Source organism: Phoxinus phoxinus (genome assembly GCF_949152265.1).
Source record: "Phoxinus phoxinus genome assembly, chromosome: 6".
In the NCBI taxonomy this organism is placed as follows: Eukaryota; Metazoa; Chordata; class Actinopteri; order Cypriniformes; family Leuciscidae; genus Phoxinus; species Phoxinus phoxinus.
This window is the reverse complement of record NC_136881.1, coordinates 5,894,462-5,908,350: the sequence shown is the minus strand read 5'-3', so window position 1 is coordinate 5,908,350 and position 13,889 is coordinate 5,894,462. Positions and strand designations below refer to the sequence as shown.

The following is a 13,889-nucleotide window of genomic DNA, read 5'->3' as shown; positions in this document are numbered from 1 at the left end:
TCTTAACCGTTCTATTTCATCAGATACGATCTGTAAACAGGGCTTTAAGTGTAAAATACCGAACTTGTCCTTTAAAGATAAAGTGAGTGCTAGATGACAACAAAGGTATGTAATACAAAAATAGGCAGACATTAGTGCTAAATACCTTATATCAGCTGATATAAATATTTAATATTGACCAATAAACCAATAACCGATATTATATATGCAATAAGTAACAGTTTTGCACATTCATAATTCACAGGTTGAGTTTACCCGAAAAGTTGTTCTGAACAAATGGTTTCAAAACATTGTTCTGTTGGTCTGAGCACCAAACATCAACATTGACTCCACCAACGGGGCGAGTTTGGGGAGGGACCATCTCTTTGTCTGACCAATGGCAGATTTTTGCAATTCTGTTCGGTGACACCAGCTACACACAAAATCAACACTTCAACACCTTTGAACAAAAACATTGCTGCCTTAAATAAATCCCTCATCATGCTTAAAACCTATTGACCTCAAGACAACCATCCTGTTGTCAACAAGGCAGAAAAAAGCGGCTCTACAGATTGTGTGTCATGGATGATTAAAAGTCTTGCTCCAGCAGGACTGTTCTTGTTGACAGAAACCAAAATAATGATGATACCATCAGAACAATGTCTTCATTATTCACATATTCATCTCAAACAAACAAGACGAGCACATCAGCTCAGGGGGCTTTATTATCATGTGTACACATCACCCCAGCAACTGGCTTAGCCGCTTAGCAACAACACTTTTGACCCGACCACACGCGACAGGCTTGATCTGCATTCAGCCATGTGATACTCTCTCACACCTCTGCTTTGGTGTGTTTGGGTGTGCGATTATGACATCTGTTAAACTTATGAGTCACCTGGTCCCCAAGGACAAAGGAAAGTCCCTTATACACAGTACACACTCACAAACGCTTACAAAAAAAAAAACAGATGCACTCCAGAGACATTTTCTCCTGGAGGCAAGGAGACAGTGTCAGATAAGAAAGAAATACAGATGAGAAAATAATACACAGTAAAGAAACAAAGCAAAACTAGTATTATGAAATTTTAGATAAAATGTTCCTAAATGAACACTGTCAAACAGTGACATTAGTGGATACAGTTTCAAAGCGAGACGCTCTTCTCCTAAAACCTGCCATGAATGTGAGGGGAGAGTGGGGAAATATAGGCGAAAAGTCATGTGATACAAACAGTCTGCAATCTAATTTGAATGCTGGTGAAAAACAAACTGGTGGAAAGCAGCTCACCCAAAATGGAAGTCATTAGTCCCAAATGACAAACTATACACTGTGCACTTATACTATGTACTCAAAGTATAAGTGCGTATGAACTTTATACGGTTATTTCAGCGCGATCTCATGAAAGTGTGTATCTATACGACGAATGTTATTTCTCGTGCCATTTATACCCCAAAAATAGTTGTTGCGTGCATATGATACGCAGTTTTCGCGTGCATATGAGTATATGCATATGATTATATGCACGAGTAATACGCAGACACTCCTCACCCCTAATCATACCCAAGGTTTTTAGTGCTTAGCATATGCATGCAAAAACAAAACATTTTGGCGTATAAATGTTACAAGAAATAACATTCGTGGAATAGATACGCACGTTCATGAGATCGTTGGTTATTTTGTCATCCAGTAGTCTAAAAGCCCCTCTACTTCTGCTATATAATGAAAGCGTTCCACACTTTTTTTTAAAGCTACACTTGTGTAATTTTTTAATTTGATTCTTAGCAAAAAACACTTTGTTCTTTCAAAATGATATGTGCTCATTAATGTATAATTACTGCTATCAACTAATCAAGTATTCTCGTAAGCATAGAATCTGCCATTCATAATACATACGAGCGAGTCGCTCGAATGGTCGAAACCATGTTGCGCCTCCATCTTGAAAATACATTAGCCAAAGAGGGACATACCTGGAAATTCAAGCTTCGCCTTTCGCGTTTTTACACTCAGCGGCACTGTGACGAATGCGAGGGGGAGATTACTCACGACTGCCGGCAGATTTTAAATAACGCCCTCGGAATGGGAGGGGCTAGAAAGTAATATTCAGTTGGTAGTCATATACAATTTTCACTGCTAGATTGGAGTAATTCCTACACAGTGTAGCTTTAATTGTTTATTTTTGTTAAATGAGTGCATCATCCGGGAATTTAAAATGCACTTGTTCTTTTTAGAATATTCAGTGTGAACACATACTACAAAACGGTATGAGAACATTATGCGAATTGGGACGCACCTATTGTTTTTGATCACTTCCAAATTTTAGATCTGAAAAATAATCATTATAATCAAATTCGATATTCAAAATATTCACAATATGTCTGCAGCAATCAAAGTTTACTGAGGATTTGTAACTAATGGTGTAAAAAATGTGTCTATGAACGACTAGACAAGGACAGTGTGTCAAGACTGATTGGTAACATCATCATGTGCATTGAGCAACCCAAGTTTAAATCCCGGATCATGGTCATTTTCAATTCCATTTGTCTCAAAAAGAGACAAATTTTTTTTAAGAAGAAATGAATTAGTAACACTTTACAATATGCTTTAAAAAGAAATGTAAAAGGCTGAAGGTTTTACTTAAACTTCAGGGGTTAATTTTTGTTAAAAAGAACAGATTTTGTTTCCCCATTTTGTTATATAAAGCTCACATTAAAACCATCCTGTAAACTTTTCTCAGTTTTTTCCAAATTATGTTCTCCATATTTAGTTTTACCCTTGTCACACAGATCCAGACTTTTAATCTTAAAATATGTGAAAGCATCATAAATACTACAAAAAAGTGCTGGTACTACAAATAAAATACTACATTTAAAAGAGTGAAATTAACAACAACAAAAAAACATTTCAATACTCATTGTGTGAAAATGATATGAATTCCCCAAAGTATCATATTCACCACTGGCAGCAACTGTGACCCAATGATGTTTTCTCAAAAGTTAGTGCATGAAGAAAAAACAAGGCAAGTACCACTAATGTTTTGTAAAATGAGGCAAACTTACAAAGATTTTGAAAACATTTCATTGTGAGCATTTTGGATACATAAAGCTTTGAAATCAAGCCAGAAAGAGACATTTTATCCTTAAAAAATGTAATTTGCATCACAGAATGCTATCAAGCACAATAAATAATTTGAGATGTGGAAATGACATAGTGAACTCCTGAAAGAGTGTACAGTATAAGAGTGTTTATTTTTCAGGGTCAAAAGTTCCCCTAGCTGTAGAAACTCCCTTGAACATCAAATGGAACAGGAACATAAATTTACATTTGACAGAGAGACTCGTACCCACCGCACGCCACCTCTGCCCTCACGCTGCACATCCTGAACCCGTCATGGCACAAACATGGCAATCCAAGGGAGGGAGAGTAAGCCCTGCGTCTGTCACCCTAATGAGTTCCCACAGGCCTTTAATATGCCACACACTCAGATGACACTTGCTGCATGAGTGGGCGACTCGCATAAAGAGACACATCCGTCTGTTATCGGAAAAGACAAAGAGAATAACAGCATCAAAACAATCGCTAAATCAAACGCAAATGCACATATGAATGAGTTTGTCTGAACGTGTGCAAAGTTGTGACATTCCGCCGTGAACTTTGTCGGTTTTCATTACACAGTCTTATTAATTCCAAAGACCTTTTAAGTCTGATGCTTTATTTTTTGACATATATTAGCTCTTAAGCAGCCAATGCAACTTGTATTCAATGTGTCTCTCTCTCTGCCCATTATCTCTCTCTCTCTCTCTCTCTCTCTCTCTCTCTCTCTCTCTCTCTCTCTCTCTCTCTCTCTCTGCACGTCTCGCTTAAACATCCCAGCCTCAGTGCCGCCGGTCCTCATTGTCACCCTGGTCAAACTTTTCACTTTTATGGCTTTACAGATCAGATTTTTTTTTTTCATTGAGGTGTTAAATAAAAACTTGAAGGTGTTGTAAGTGATTTTTTTTTTAATCCAGAAAATGATTTTTACAGTCTCATTTCTGTCTGTCTCTCTCTCTCTCTCTGCCCTCATTGTCATGCCGCATGACCATCCGCGCTAAAGCCAAGGTTGCGCGTCTCATTCCGCGTCCCACAATTCAGCCATAAAGATGGAGGCAGGAAATAAAGAGAATGGGAAGAGAGACATAAACCGAAAAGCGTTACAATTGACGGAGGGTATGGCCAGTCATTTAGGTTATGACAAAAGCTGCTCGGCATTTAAAACACAGAGAAGAATGCGGATAAATCTGCCAAGCGCTATGAGGAAAATAAACACAAGGTGAGGCAAAAATAGGCTGGAAGACAGGTTTAGCGAGTCAAGGCCGCGCTGGGATTTACAACAGAGCAAGAGAATGACCAAGATGCCTTGTGACGGTCAACCCGCCGAGAGAAGTGTGACTCGCTCAATTACACTGTCACACCGGATCGAAACTGGACATGTTTATCACAGAAGCAGACATAAAAACAGAATGAAAAACGGCAGGAGAGGAAATATATAGTTGACAATTGTGGTGCAAGTGGCATTAGCACCTCGGGGACATTGTCCTTTTAAGACGCTTTCGGTTCGATTTGCTTCTCCTGGCTGGTTTTGTGGAACGTGGCTGCTGTTATAAAGGTGTTTTGTGAAGAATTTGAGAGATTGTTAAAATCATATCAGAATTTCATCTCGCTTATAAACATTTTTAGCTGCCCGGAAGGATAGCTTCCTAACAGTCAAGGAACCAAGTGATTGATTTGGAACACTCCACAAAACAGGAGACAACTTAAATTAAAATTAAAGAAATTAACCATTAAAAAAAAAAATATTCAGACATTTATAATGTTCAGACATATATTTTCAAATAAATGCTGTTCTTTTGACCTTTTCTAATCAGAATCCTGAGATTCATGGTTTCCACAAAAATGTAAGCAACACAACTCTTCAACACTGATAATAAGAAATGTTTCTTGAGCACCAAATCATCATGATTTCTGAAGGGAATGACACTAGCTATGTGACACTAGTTATGTTACCATCCAAAATTGTAAAATGAACGTCCGCGCAGAGTTTTCACAAAAAACTATTGCAGATAAGGCACGATCCTATGTGGTCATGAAATTGGTATTACCGTTTTTTGTTTGTTTGCTTTTGATCAAATACATGCAGCCATAAACATCTTTAAAAAACATTCAAAGATATTATTGGCTCCAAACTTCGTACTTTTGAACGCTATAGTGCACGTGGAACATGAAAGTGCATTCTGTGTGAATTAGACCTGGAATAATTTGATTTATACCATGGTCTGTCTGAATACTCAATTCTGATTGGCTGGAAGGTGTGCAATAAAACCATTTAATGCACAGGTAGTTCCAAGTCAGTTTAATCAACGTTCGATATCAATGTGTTGTTTTTATGCACACACACGCATTTTTTTTAAGCACACACACGCATACGTCACTCGGAGATCACGCTGCATACAGAAACTTGTTTATTAATTTATTATTAATAAAATAGATTTACTACTGAATAGCAACATTATATTTCTCGCCAACTAGTGGGTAACATTGGGTAACACAGCTTCGTTGTTAATAGAGAGAGACTCAGGTAATTCACACACGCATCTCTCATCTTGTAAACCACGGCTTCTTGGGGCTTTTTGTTTTATTATTTTTAGTTAAAAACTAAAGGGTTAAGGGTTTTGAACATACTATTATCAACCAATATCTATAGGATATTGGCATGCAACCTGCATTTGGTCTTTAAATGAATGCTATGCTTTTCATCTATATATAATGCACACTTTGAGAGTTATTTGAAAAGGAATCTTTTTGAGAAACAAAATTTCCAAGACATCCCATTCAAAGCCTCCTACACTTTTGACTTTTGGAGTTGTTTCTAGTTCTCTCTGTAGGGTTTACACAAGGGAGCCCCTCGTGCAATTAGAGACATGCTTTGAGATGGCAGTGTGAAGCGATGGCTTTAGTGAATGCTCCCCTCATAGATTTTTTGGGCAGAAGTTGGGCAATTAAACCACAGATTCAGAATATCATCCCTGCAGCATAGCCAGCCATGTGACCATTATACCTTACAATCATCAAAACTTTAACAAGACCAAAAAGAGAGAGCGATGTTGAAGTCTACCAGTCAGAGACTCTTCCCTCCGCCTGTGCCAGTTTCCACCAGGGCCGAATACTTAGTTACATGTGCCTCTGTGCCATCCTATACCCGCATGCCTGTGCCTTAATTAGGATAACCCCCCTCAGGGCAAGGCATCGTGGAATGAAAGGTGGGGTTCCTCATCCACAAATCCCTTTTCCTCCTTTTCGCCAATGACAGACTTCAAACACAAAGCGCCCGCTATCTACAGAGCTGCTTTTTTGCTGCGATGGAAATCGAAAGGCGCTGAGAGAGAAAGCGTGAAGCCGGCACAGATGCTGAGAACCATCTTTTTTATGCCAGCCTCTGTGTCACCGACAAAGCACACAGAAAGGTTATGCTGATTAACAGAAGCAGAGACGAGCAGAGCTACAGGCCCTTAAGCTCAGAAAGAAAGAAAAAAAGAGAGAAACGAAGCCGAGGAGAGAGAGAAAGATTGAAAAGAGGAAAAAAGGTGAAAATGACCTGCAGCTGAGTGTATGTGTTGCAGTCATTATGAGGAGAAAAACACGAATATCTGACTTGTATCTGTTTATTATGATGTGACAATGCTGCCATTATTTGCTCACCATCATGTTGTTTCAAACCCAGAAAATATTATTTCTTCTGTAGAGCACGTCCAGATATTCAAACCATGGATCATCACAGTCAGCTATGAAAAATGTTCCTGCTGTTGAAACCATAGACTAAACCAAAAAATAAATAGGTTGAAACAAGCACATTATACATTTAAATACAGCAAAAATTTCTTCAAATCTGTCTTGTTTCTAAAAATGAAAACAAGAAATACACACAATTTTATAAATATTGAATGTTAACAATTGTAGGGCTGTTTAAAAATGACTTTTTGCAGTATTATTTAAAACTCGAATCTAGTCCAAAATCCTATTTATTTTTGTTTTGCAGAATATTCAAAAATGTAGGGTTGATAAGATTTATATTCTTTTTATTCTTATTCTAATTTTTGAAAGACACCTCTTATGCTCATCAAGGTTGCATTTATTTAATCAAAATACAGGAAAACATGTGAAACTGTGATATATTATTACAAGTTAAAATAACTGTTTCAATATGAATATATCTTAAAATGTAATTTATTCCTGTGATGCAAAGCTGAATTTTCAGCATCATTACTCCAGTCTTCAGTGTCACATGATCCTTCAGAAACCAGATGTGCAGCTCAAGAAACATGTCTTATTATCAATATTAAAAAAGTTGTGCTGCTAAATATTTTTGTGATACATTATTTTCAGGTTTCTTTGATGAATAGAAAGCTCAAAAGAACAGCATTTATCTGAAGTGTTTTTGTAACAATGTAAAGTCACTTTTGATCAATTTAACGCACCCTTGCTGAATAAAATATTAACTCCCTTCCAAATAAAATCGTATGGTATGTTTCTAGTAAAATCGTCTCATTTGTATGGATTTCCTGAATGCATTCATCTTGATATTGTTAATCTAATCATGTCAAATATACTTACTTGAACATGACATGAAGAATTTGCATTGTGTGAACAATTTCTTTAAATTAAGGAATACACTAATCTTCATGAAACATCTTGCAAAAACAAGTCCTTGAGCTCACAAACATCAGCATCCCCCACAGTCTTAAGAAATATCCGTGATGCCAAGAAAACAGCTGCAGTGTGGAAACTTGGCCGTTGCCTCTGGCTTCTGTTAACTCTGCTTCTCCTGACACAGTGAGTGTTTCGCTCTTCACCACAAATCTCCCACCAGATGGCTATTCAACTTGAATTTTAACCAAGATTTTGATATCCTAGCAAACTGGAAAAGAAAATCTTATGTCAGTACATGTGCAAAATTCACTATAAGTTCATCGAAAATAATCTTCTGGGTTCAGGTATGACTAGTAGATGAAAGTTACTAGTTAGTAAAATGTCTAAAGAGTCACCCAGGCAATGAAATTACAAGGAGACTAATTGGAGCCAAATGCTTCTCTGATTTTATTATCTCCTAATAATCTCACTTGTTTCCTCTCAGAAGAGATCTCAACAACAGTGCTCAGATTTGTCAAGTGCCAAGTCTACAATCAGAGATTTCAATATAAATGCAAACATTTCTCATTTCTCCACATGCTCTGAGCTGGTACCTACATTCATTTAAGGGCAATTTTTATTTTATTTTAACGGTAACACTGACAGACGCAGACTAACACGGACGATCACCAGATTACAGTATGTCAATTCTCATACATTCCACGATTCAGCTAGCCTGACTTCGTCATACTCATATTCTGGGCAGAATGTGAGTCTGATACTGCTCCATAGGGCTTTGATTATGAGGCGTGTCTTAACCGAATCCAGGGGGGAAAAAACCTCTACACTCAATTGGATAGACCTACAACCAATCAGAGCAACGCATGTTGAGCAATGCAAAGTTGTCAACAGAGCTGAACTGCACGCACGCTGGAAGAAGTACTAAATTAATGAGTGTAAACGATCTTTGACGTTGTTGTAAAAATTCGCGGAGTACTTACAAGCACGAATAGCATTTTTGAGAGAAATACAAAAGGTGTATGTATATACGAACAAGTTCTCCGTTTAGGATTAGATCTCGACAATAAAGCAAATAAATCTTCTCGCATTTGTCGGCCCGGTCTCAACTTTATAACACGGTTGCAACGCGACTTGACTGATTTTAAAAACTGGAAAGACGACGAAAGAGACCAGGCTGAAGAAGCGTGTTCATCTGAGGCTTCAGAGAAAAGAGATCGTGAGCCCATCTCTTCCATTGCGTCCCATCTTCTTAGCGACCATCGGAGCCAGCTGATAAATTAAACTTTTGCCGAATCCCGTAGGAAGGACGGCAAACACATCTTTCCGATCGACAAATGCCTTGATTACGGTTCCCTGTTCGTCTTTTAAAATGAATGTGCTGTCGATTTCTTTTATAACAGACGCGATAGCAGAATCTAAACATCTCAATTCTCCAGCTGCAGTCATTTTTGTTGAAAACCAATTCAACCCAACCGCTCTTTGATGACGTGGTGATTACGTAACCCCAGATCATCTGTCCATCATCGATTAAAGCCCGCCCTGGCAATTTGATTGGCTCGGCCTTCTGGGGCCGAGCATAATTACTCCTCAACGGATCGAGCCCAGACCTAACTTCCCGACGAAAAAATTTGGTTTGGCGGGGTTCGGGCTGGCACCCAGGCTACGATTCAGCATGTTCAATCCGACAAAACCTAACAAAGTGTCTGTTGTTGTCTGTCGATGTGAAAAGGCCTATACTCCATGGCAAAAATTGTCTCATTGTAACAATTTTTATTGTTTCCTAAGGAATTTTAGGAGAAGCAAGGTTAACCTACATAAAAGTGAAATAACTGAGTTAGTCTCCTAAGCTTTGAAAGATCAACCGCTGAACAATAATATTGCGAGACATGTTGCTTTACGCATTGAGAATACCAAAGGAAAACAATTCCTCGACAAAGCAAACATTCAAGGCAATCATTTCCCATAAACCCTAACACAACTAATCAGATTTTAGTCCACAAGCCTCCCTCAAGACAAAGACACATTTGAGGTGCGAGAAAACCGGCTTCTTCACATGCACTGCTGCTTTCATTCTCCTGATGTTTTATTCGTCTCCATTACAGCCAGTCAATTATCCTAAAGCTCGAATGCTGGGTTTCAACCAGTGGGACTAGTCAAAATGCAATTACAGGTTTGAGAGTCTCAACACACTGCGGAACATCTAATATAATGGCAGGATACTGTGCAATAAAACTCGCTCTCAATATAATGCGACCTGCATGACCCAAGTGGGGTTTGTTGAGAATGACAATACCGTTCATCATTTACGCTGGCCAAGACCTGGGCAGTGTGATTGGATATAGAAAAATGTGTTAAATGTTGTATTTTGCTAGATATTTTAGTAGTGGGCATGAATGATTTACACTATTTACACAAGGAAAAACATGAAATATTGTTAAAATATAGAGCTGAAGCAGAATGACTTTTAAAACTACAATTTGCTTTGAGATTTTGCATAAAACAAGCCTTTACTCTCGAGCTGACCCTTGTTGGTTACAGAAAACAACCGTTGACATACGTAGAGTCGTTCTGTTTTGCATTACTGCATCTCTTTGTAATTTTCATGCATTAACGTGTCACAGAATCAAAAGAAAAATCACAAATGAGATCGCTCCAATATTTAAGTTGTTTTAAAGAGAACAAGTTCTGCTTCTCAGATTTTTTTTTTTTTTTTGAGAGAAAGACACTAATAAATGTATTCACTTCTCAAACTGTTCAGATTTCAGTGGCGGATCATCAGGGGTGGCGAGGGAGGCATAGCATACCCAAGATTTTGATGATGAAAATGGAAGAAGAAACATTTCATGTTAATAAAATTCATAGTTACTCATTAAATCTCAGTGTGTGTATTCCATGTTTGTTATTTCACCATTGTAACACCATAAAATATTACTGAGTCGGAACCACAAGTAATGTATTTTAACATCAGATGTCAAAAAAAAAGAAAAAAAGGCTAGCCTCCCTTTGTATATAAACCAATCACTGTAGAGATGTAACTTATGTGATAGTAGTTTGAACTGCTCAACATAATCAGAAAAAAACAAGAAGTTTGAAGAGAGTCAGAACCTTACTGTCCAGGCTTATTGTCCAGGTTCAAGTAAATAATATTAATAATAATAAAGGCAAACATCTGTGGGTATGCTGATAACAGGATCATAGCATCACACATTATTTTTGTTATGCCATACACATGTATTATTGCACAGTACGTAAACAAATTTTGTATGTAATATTATAGAAAATTATTGTTTAGCACATTCAAAACATCTACATTTGAGCAGAAATGCACGAGCAAAAGCTTCACTGATGAGGCAGTATTTTACAGTAAACACTTCATAAACTATCCATGAACAGCATACCTAAACTAGCTTTAATACACTGCTTACATAAAATGTTATATTTCAACATATGTAAGCCAATTTCACACATCATAGTATAGCCATATAGCTTGGGGAAAGCCCAACTAGTAAATATATACATGTTTATGTAAACAAATAGCATGTTTACTAATGTAAATAACTTTCAAATCGCTCCCCAAAATGAAACCGAAACCACAGTCACGCTCTTCTTCTGAGGTAAATTCTTCCAGGTTTATTCCTCACCGCGTCCCAAAACCATGTAAAGTAAATGAATCTGATGAAACCATAGTTGTATCGAGTTGATGTGGGTTTGCATGGATCACCTCAGATCATTACAGTATGAATAGCACACACTGTCTGTAGGCGTATTCGCATTGGCGGTAATGAGCTCACACAGGAACTACTGTACATCTCTTTCTTTCATACAGATTACATAAACAGAATTACAAGTGTTATTTGTTTTAACACTAACCAAACTGAAATGTTGATGTAGTGGCTTAAAAGATGCTGATTCTATCCTGTATGTGGATGGAGTTTAACCAGCATCAGTTTAATAAATATTTCTGGGTTTGGAATGACATGAGGGTGAGTAAATGATAACAATTTTTATTTTGGAGTGAACTTTGGAGATTGCAGGTTTCATTAAGATTTGTTGTTGTTGTTTTTCAGCTAACTATTTTAATTTCAAGGATTTATTTATATTAGGGTTATAGAGTTAGGGTTAGTCTCAAAGTTTACATTTGGTTTGAAGAGGACAAATACAATTCTCCCCAAAGAAATATTGTAAGGAGATGATTCAATGCTTCAACTTTATGTCTGAAGTCTACTGAGGTAAAATCTGATCACAACTGGTCATTAAAGGAAATTATATTATTGTATAATCATACTAAGTGATTCAAATTACACATTTGCTCTATCTGACTAATTGTTTCATGAGTATATGCCGTTTCTTGATCACTGGATGTTGCACTGTACGTGTTTGTTTTCAGAGGAATTGTGGGCAAGTCTAGAAACTGGATCGAAGACAAGAGAACGATGCAAGTAATAAACCCACATGTAAGAACCCTAAGGTTCCATTTAGAACTATATAGAACTCAATGAACCTTTTTTTCTAAAGCCAAACAAACTTGCAAACAAACCTGATTTGTATTTCCTCTTTGTATCACCTTAGAGTGAGACCGAGTCGATTACCTTTTCTTGTGTTTACCTGTCAAAATGAAAGTGTTTGAGACTGACAGACACAAAAGAGCTTTTTGTGATTTGTGTTGACTGGAGAAAACAGGATTTCCCTGTGAATTTGAGATCTGACAGTGATGGAGTGTTTGTCGACTTTACTAGCACTAGTGCTGGGAGATTCTTCAAAGAGTCGAGGGCCGCTGACGGTATCATTAGCTTTTAGTCTACCGCTCTCTCTTCCCACACCTCTCTTCCTCTCTTGCTCACAATCGCAAAATATATGGCGAAACTGAACAGGTGGAGGCGAGCGCCGGGACATCATTACACAGACAAAGCAGCACATTCATTCTCCTCCATTGAGCTCTTTCGCAGCGCTCTCATGTAATATGCAGCGCTACCGCTGTTCATCTAGTGCTAATAATGGTCTCGCTGTCTAAAGGAACATGAACTGTGCACACAATATTTGTAGCGGTGGAGTTTTTAACGCTTCCTCAACAGTGTGAATAGAGCGGCGGATGCAACACCTCTTCTTCTAATTCAAGCCGCGTGACCCGAGCCTGATTTGAGCCGCAAACGCATACGGCGCCGATTCCCAGTCGCTCGGGGAGACTGAAGCTGCGGAACATCATACAAAACATATTTTTGATTAATTATTTGATCAGTGCCAAGTCAAGTCACCTTTATATATAACGCTTTATACAATACAGATTGTTTCAAAGCTTTACAGTAATAAACAAATAACGATCAGTGATGCAAACTTCATCAAATACGAGAAAAATTCTAATTCTGCAGTAAAGCAGCTCTTAAAAGATTAGTCATTATTCCTTCATATGTCATTATTCAGCTGAAGTTCAGCTCAATGTTGATTCAGTTCAGGTATTTGATGAGATAATCAATTATGAAACGCGTTCAATTCTGCTGTAAAGCAGATCTAAAGAAGAGAATAGTGTAATTAGCTCAAGTCAGTTCATTGTTGATTCAATTCAGTTCAATAACAGTGTCGATGTTGCAAAATTCATCAACTATGAAACAAATTAAATTCATCTATAAAGCAGCTCTGCAAAAGATAATTGTGTCAATCAATATCCAGCTCAATTCAGTTCAAGTTTTGTTTTGAAAGTATAATCAAATCAATAATATTACTGAATATTAAGTGTCTTTTAAAATCCAGAGTGCCAAAAGACATTTGTAAGATAAATTAAATGCCACATTCTGAAATAAAAATGTAATGTAATGAGATCAGGTGAACACACATGCCTTTAAAACATACTAATTAGTATACAGTACATAAAGCAAACTACCGTTACCAGTGTGCTAGTATACTATTGCGATCAGTGATTGAGATTCACCAATTCACTTTCGATTCATAAATGATAAAAGTTGCATGTTTGAAAAAGGCCAATCTCTATTCAATATTCAATTCAATTTAATTAACATGTATTTGTGTAGCGCTTTTCACAATACACATCATTTCAAAGCAGCTCTACAGAAAAAAATGCATGTTTCTACATTACAATTTAGAAGGTGACGTTGACAAAGTAATGTCCATATATCAAAAAATTACAGTTCTAAGGTAACCCAAATCATGCAGTTAAGCTAATATCATGCATTCATTTTTCAAGACAACAGTAGTAGTGCGTTACAGTAATCCA

The 13,889-nt window shown here is 37.3% G+C and overlaps 1 protein-coding gene across 6 annotated transcripts in view; it reads right to left on the bottom strand.

The window, feature by feature from the left end:
• The window catches only part of LOC307000983 (putative methyltransferase), an 82,492-nt gene that overhangs the window by 26,878 nt on the left and 41,725 nt on the right, over nucleotides 1-13,889 (bottom strand). The window contains exon 2 of one of the 6 annotated variants that reach the window (XM_079617036.1): nucleotides 3,325-3,511. The exons of the other annotated variants lie outside the window; for them this stretch is intronic. The gene's annotated coding sequence lies outside the window, so the exon portion shown is untranslated. The remainder of the gene's footprint in view (nucleotides 1-3,324; nucleotides 3,512-13,889) is intronic. 6 annotated transcript variants of the gene reach the window in all.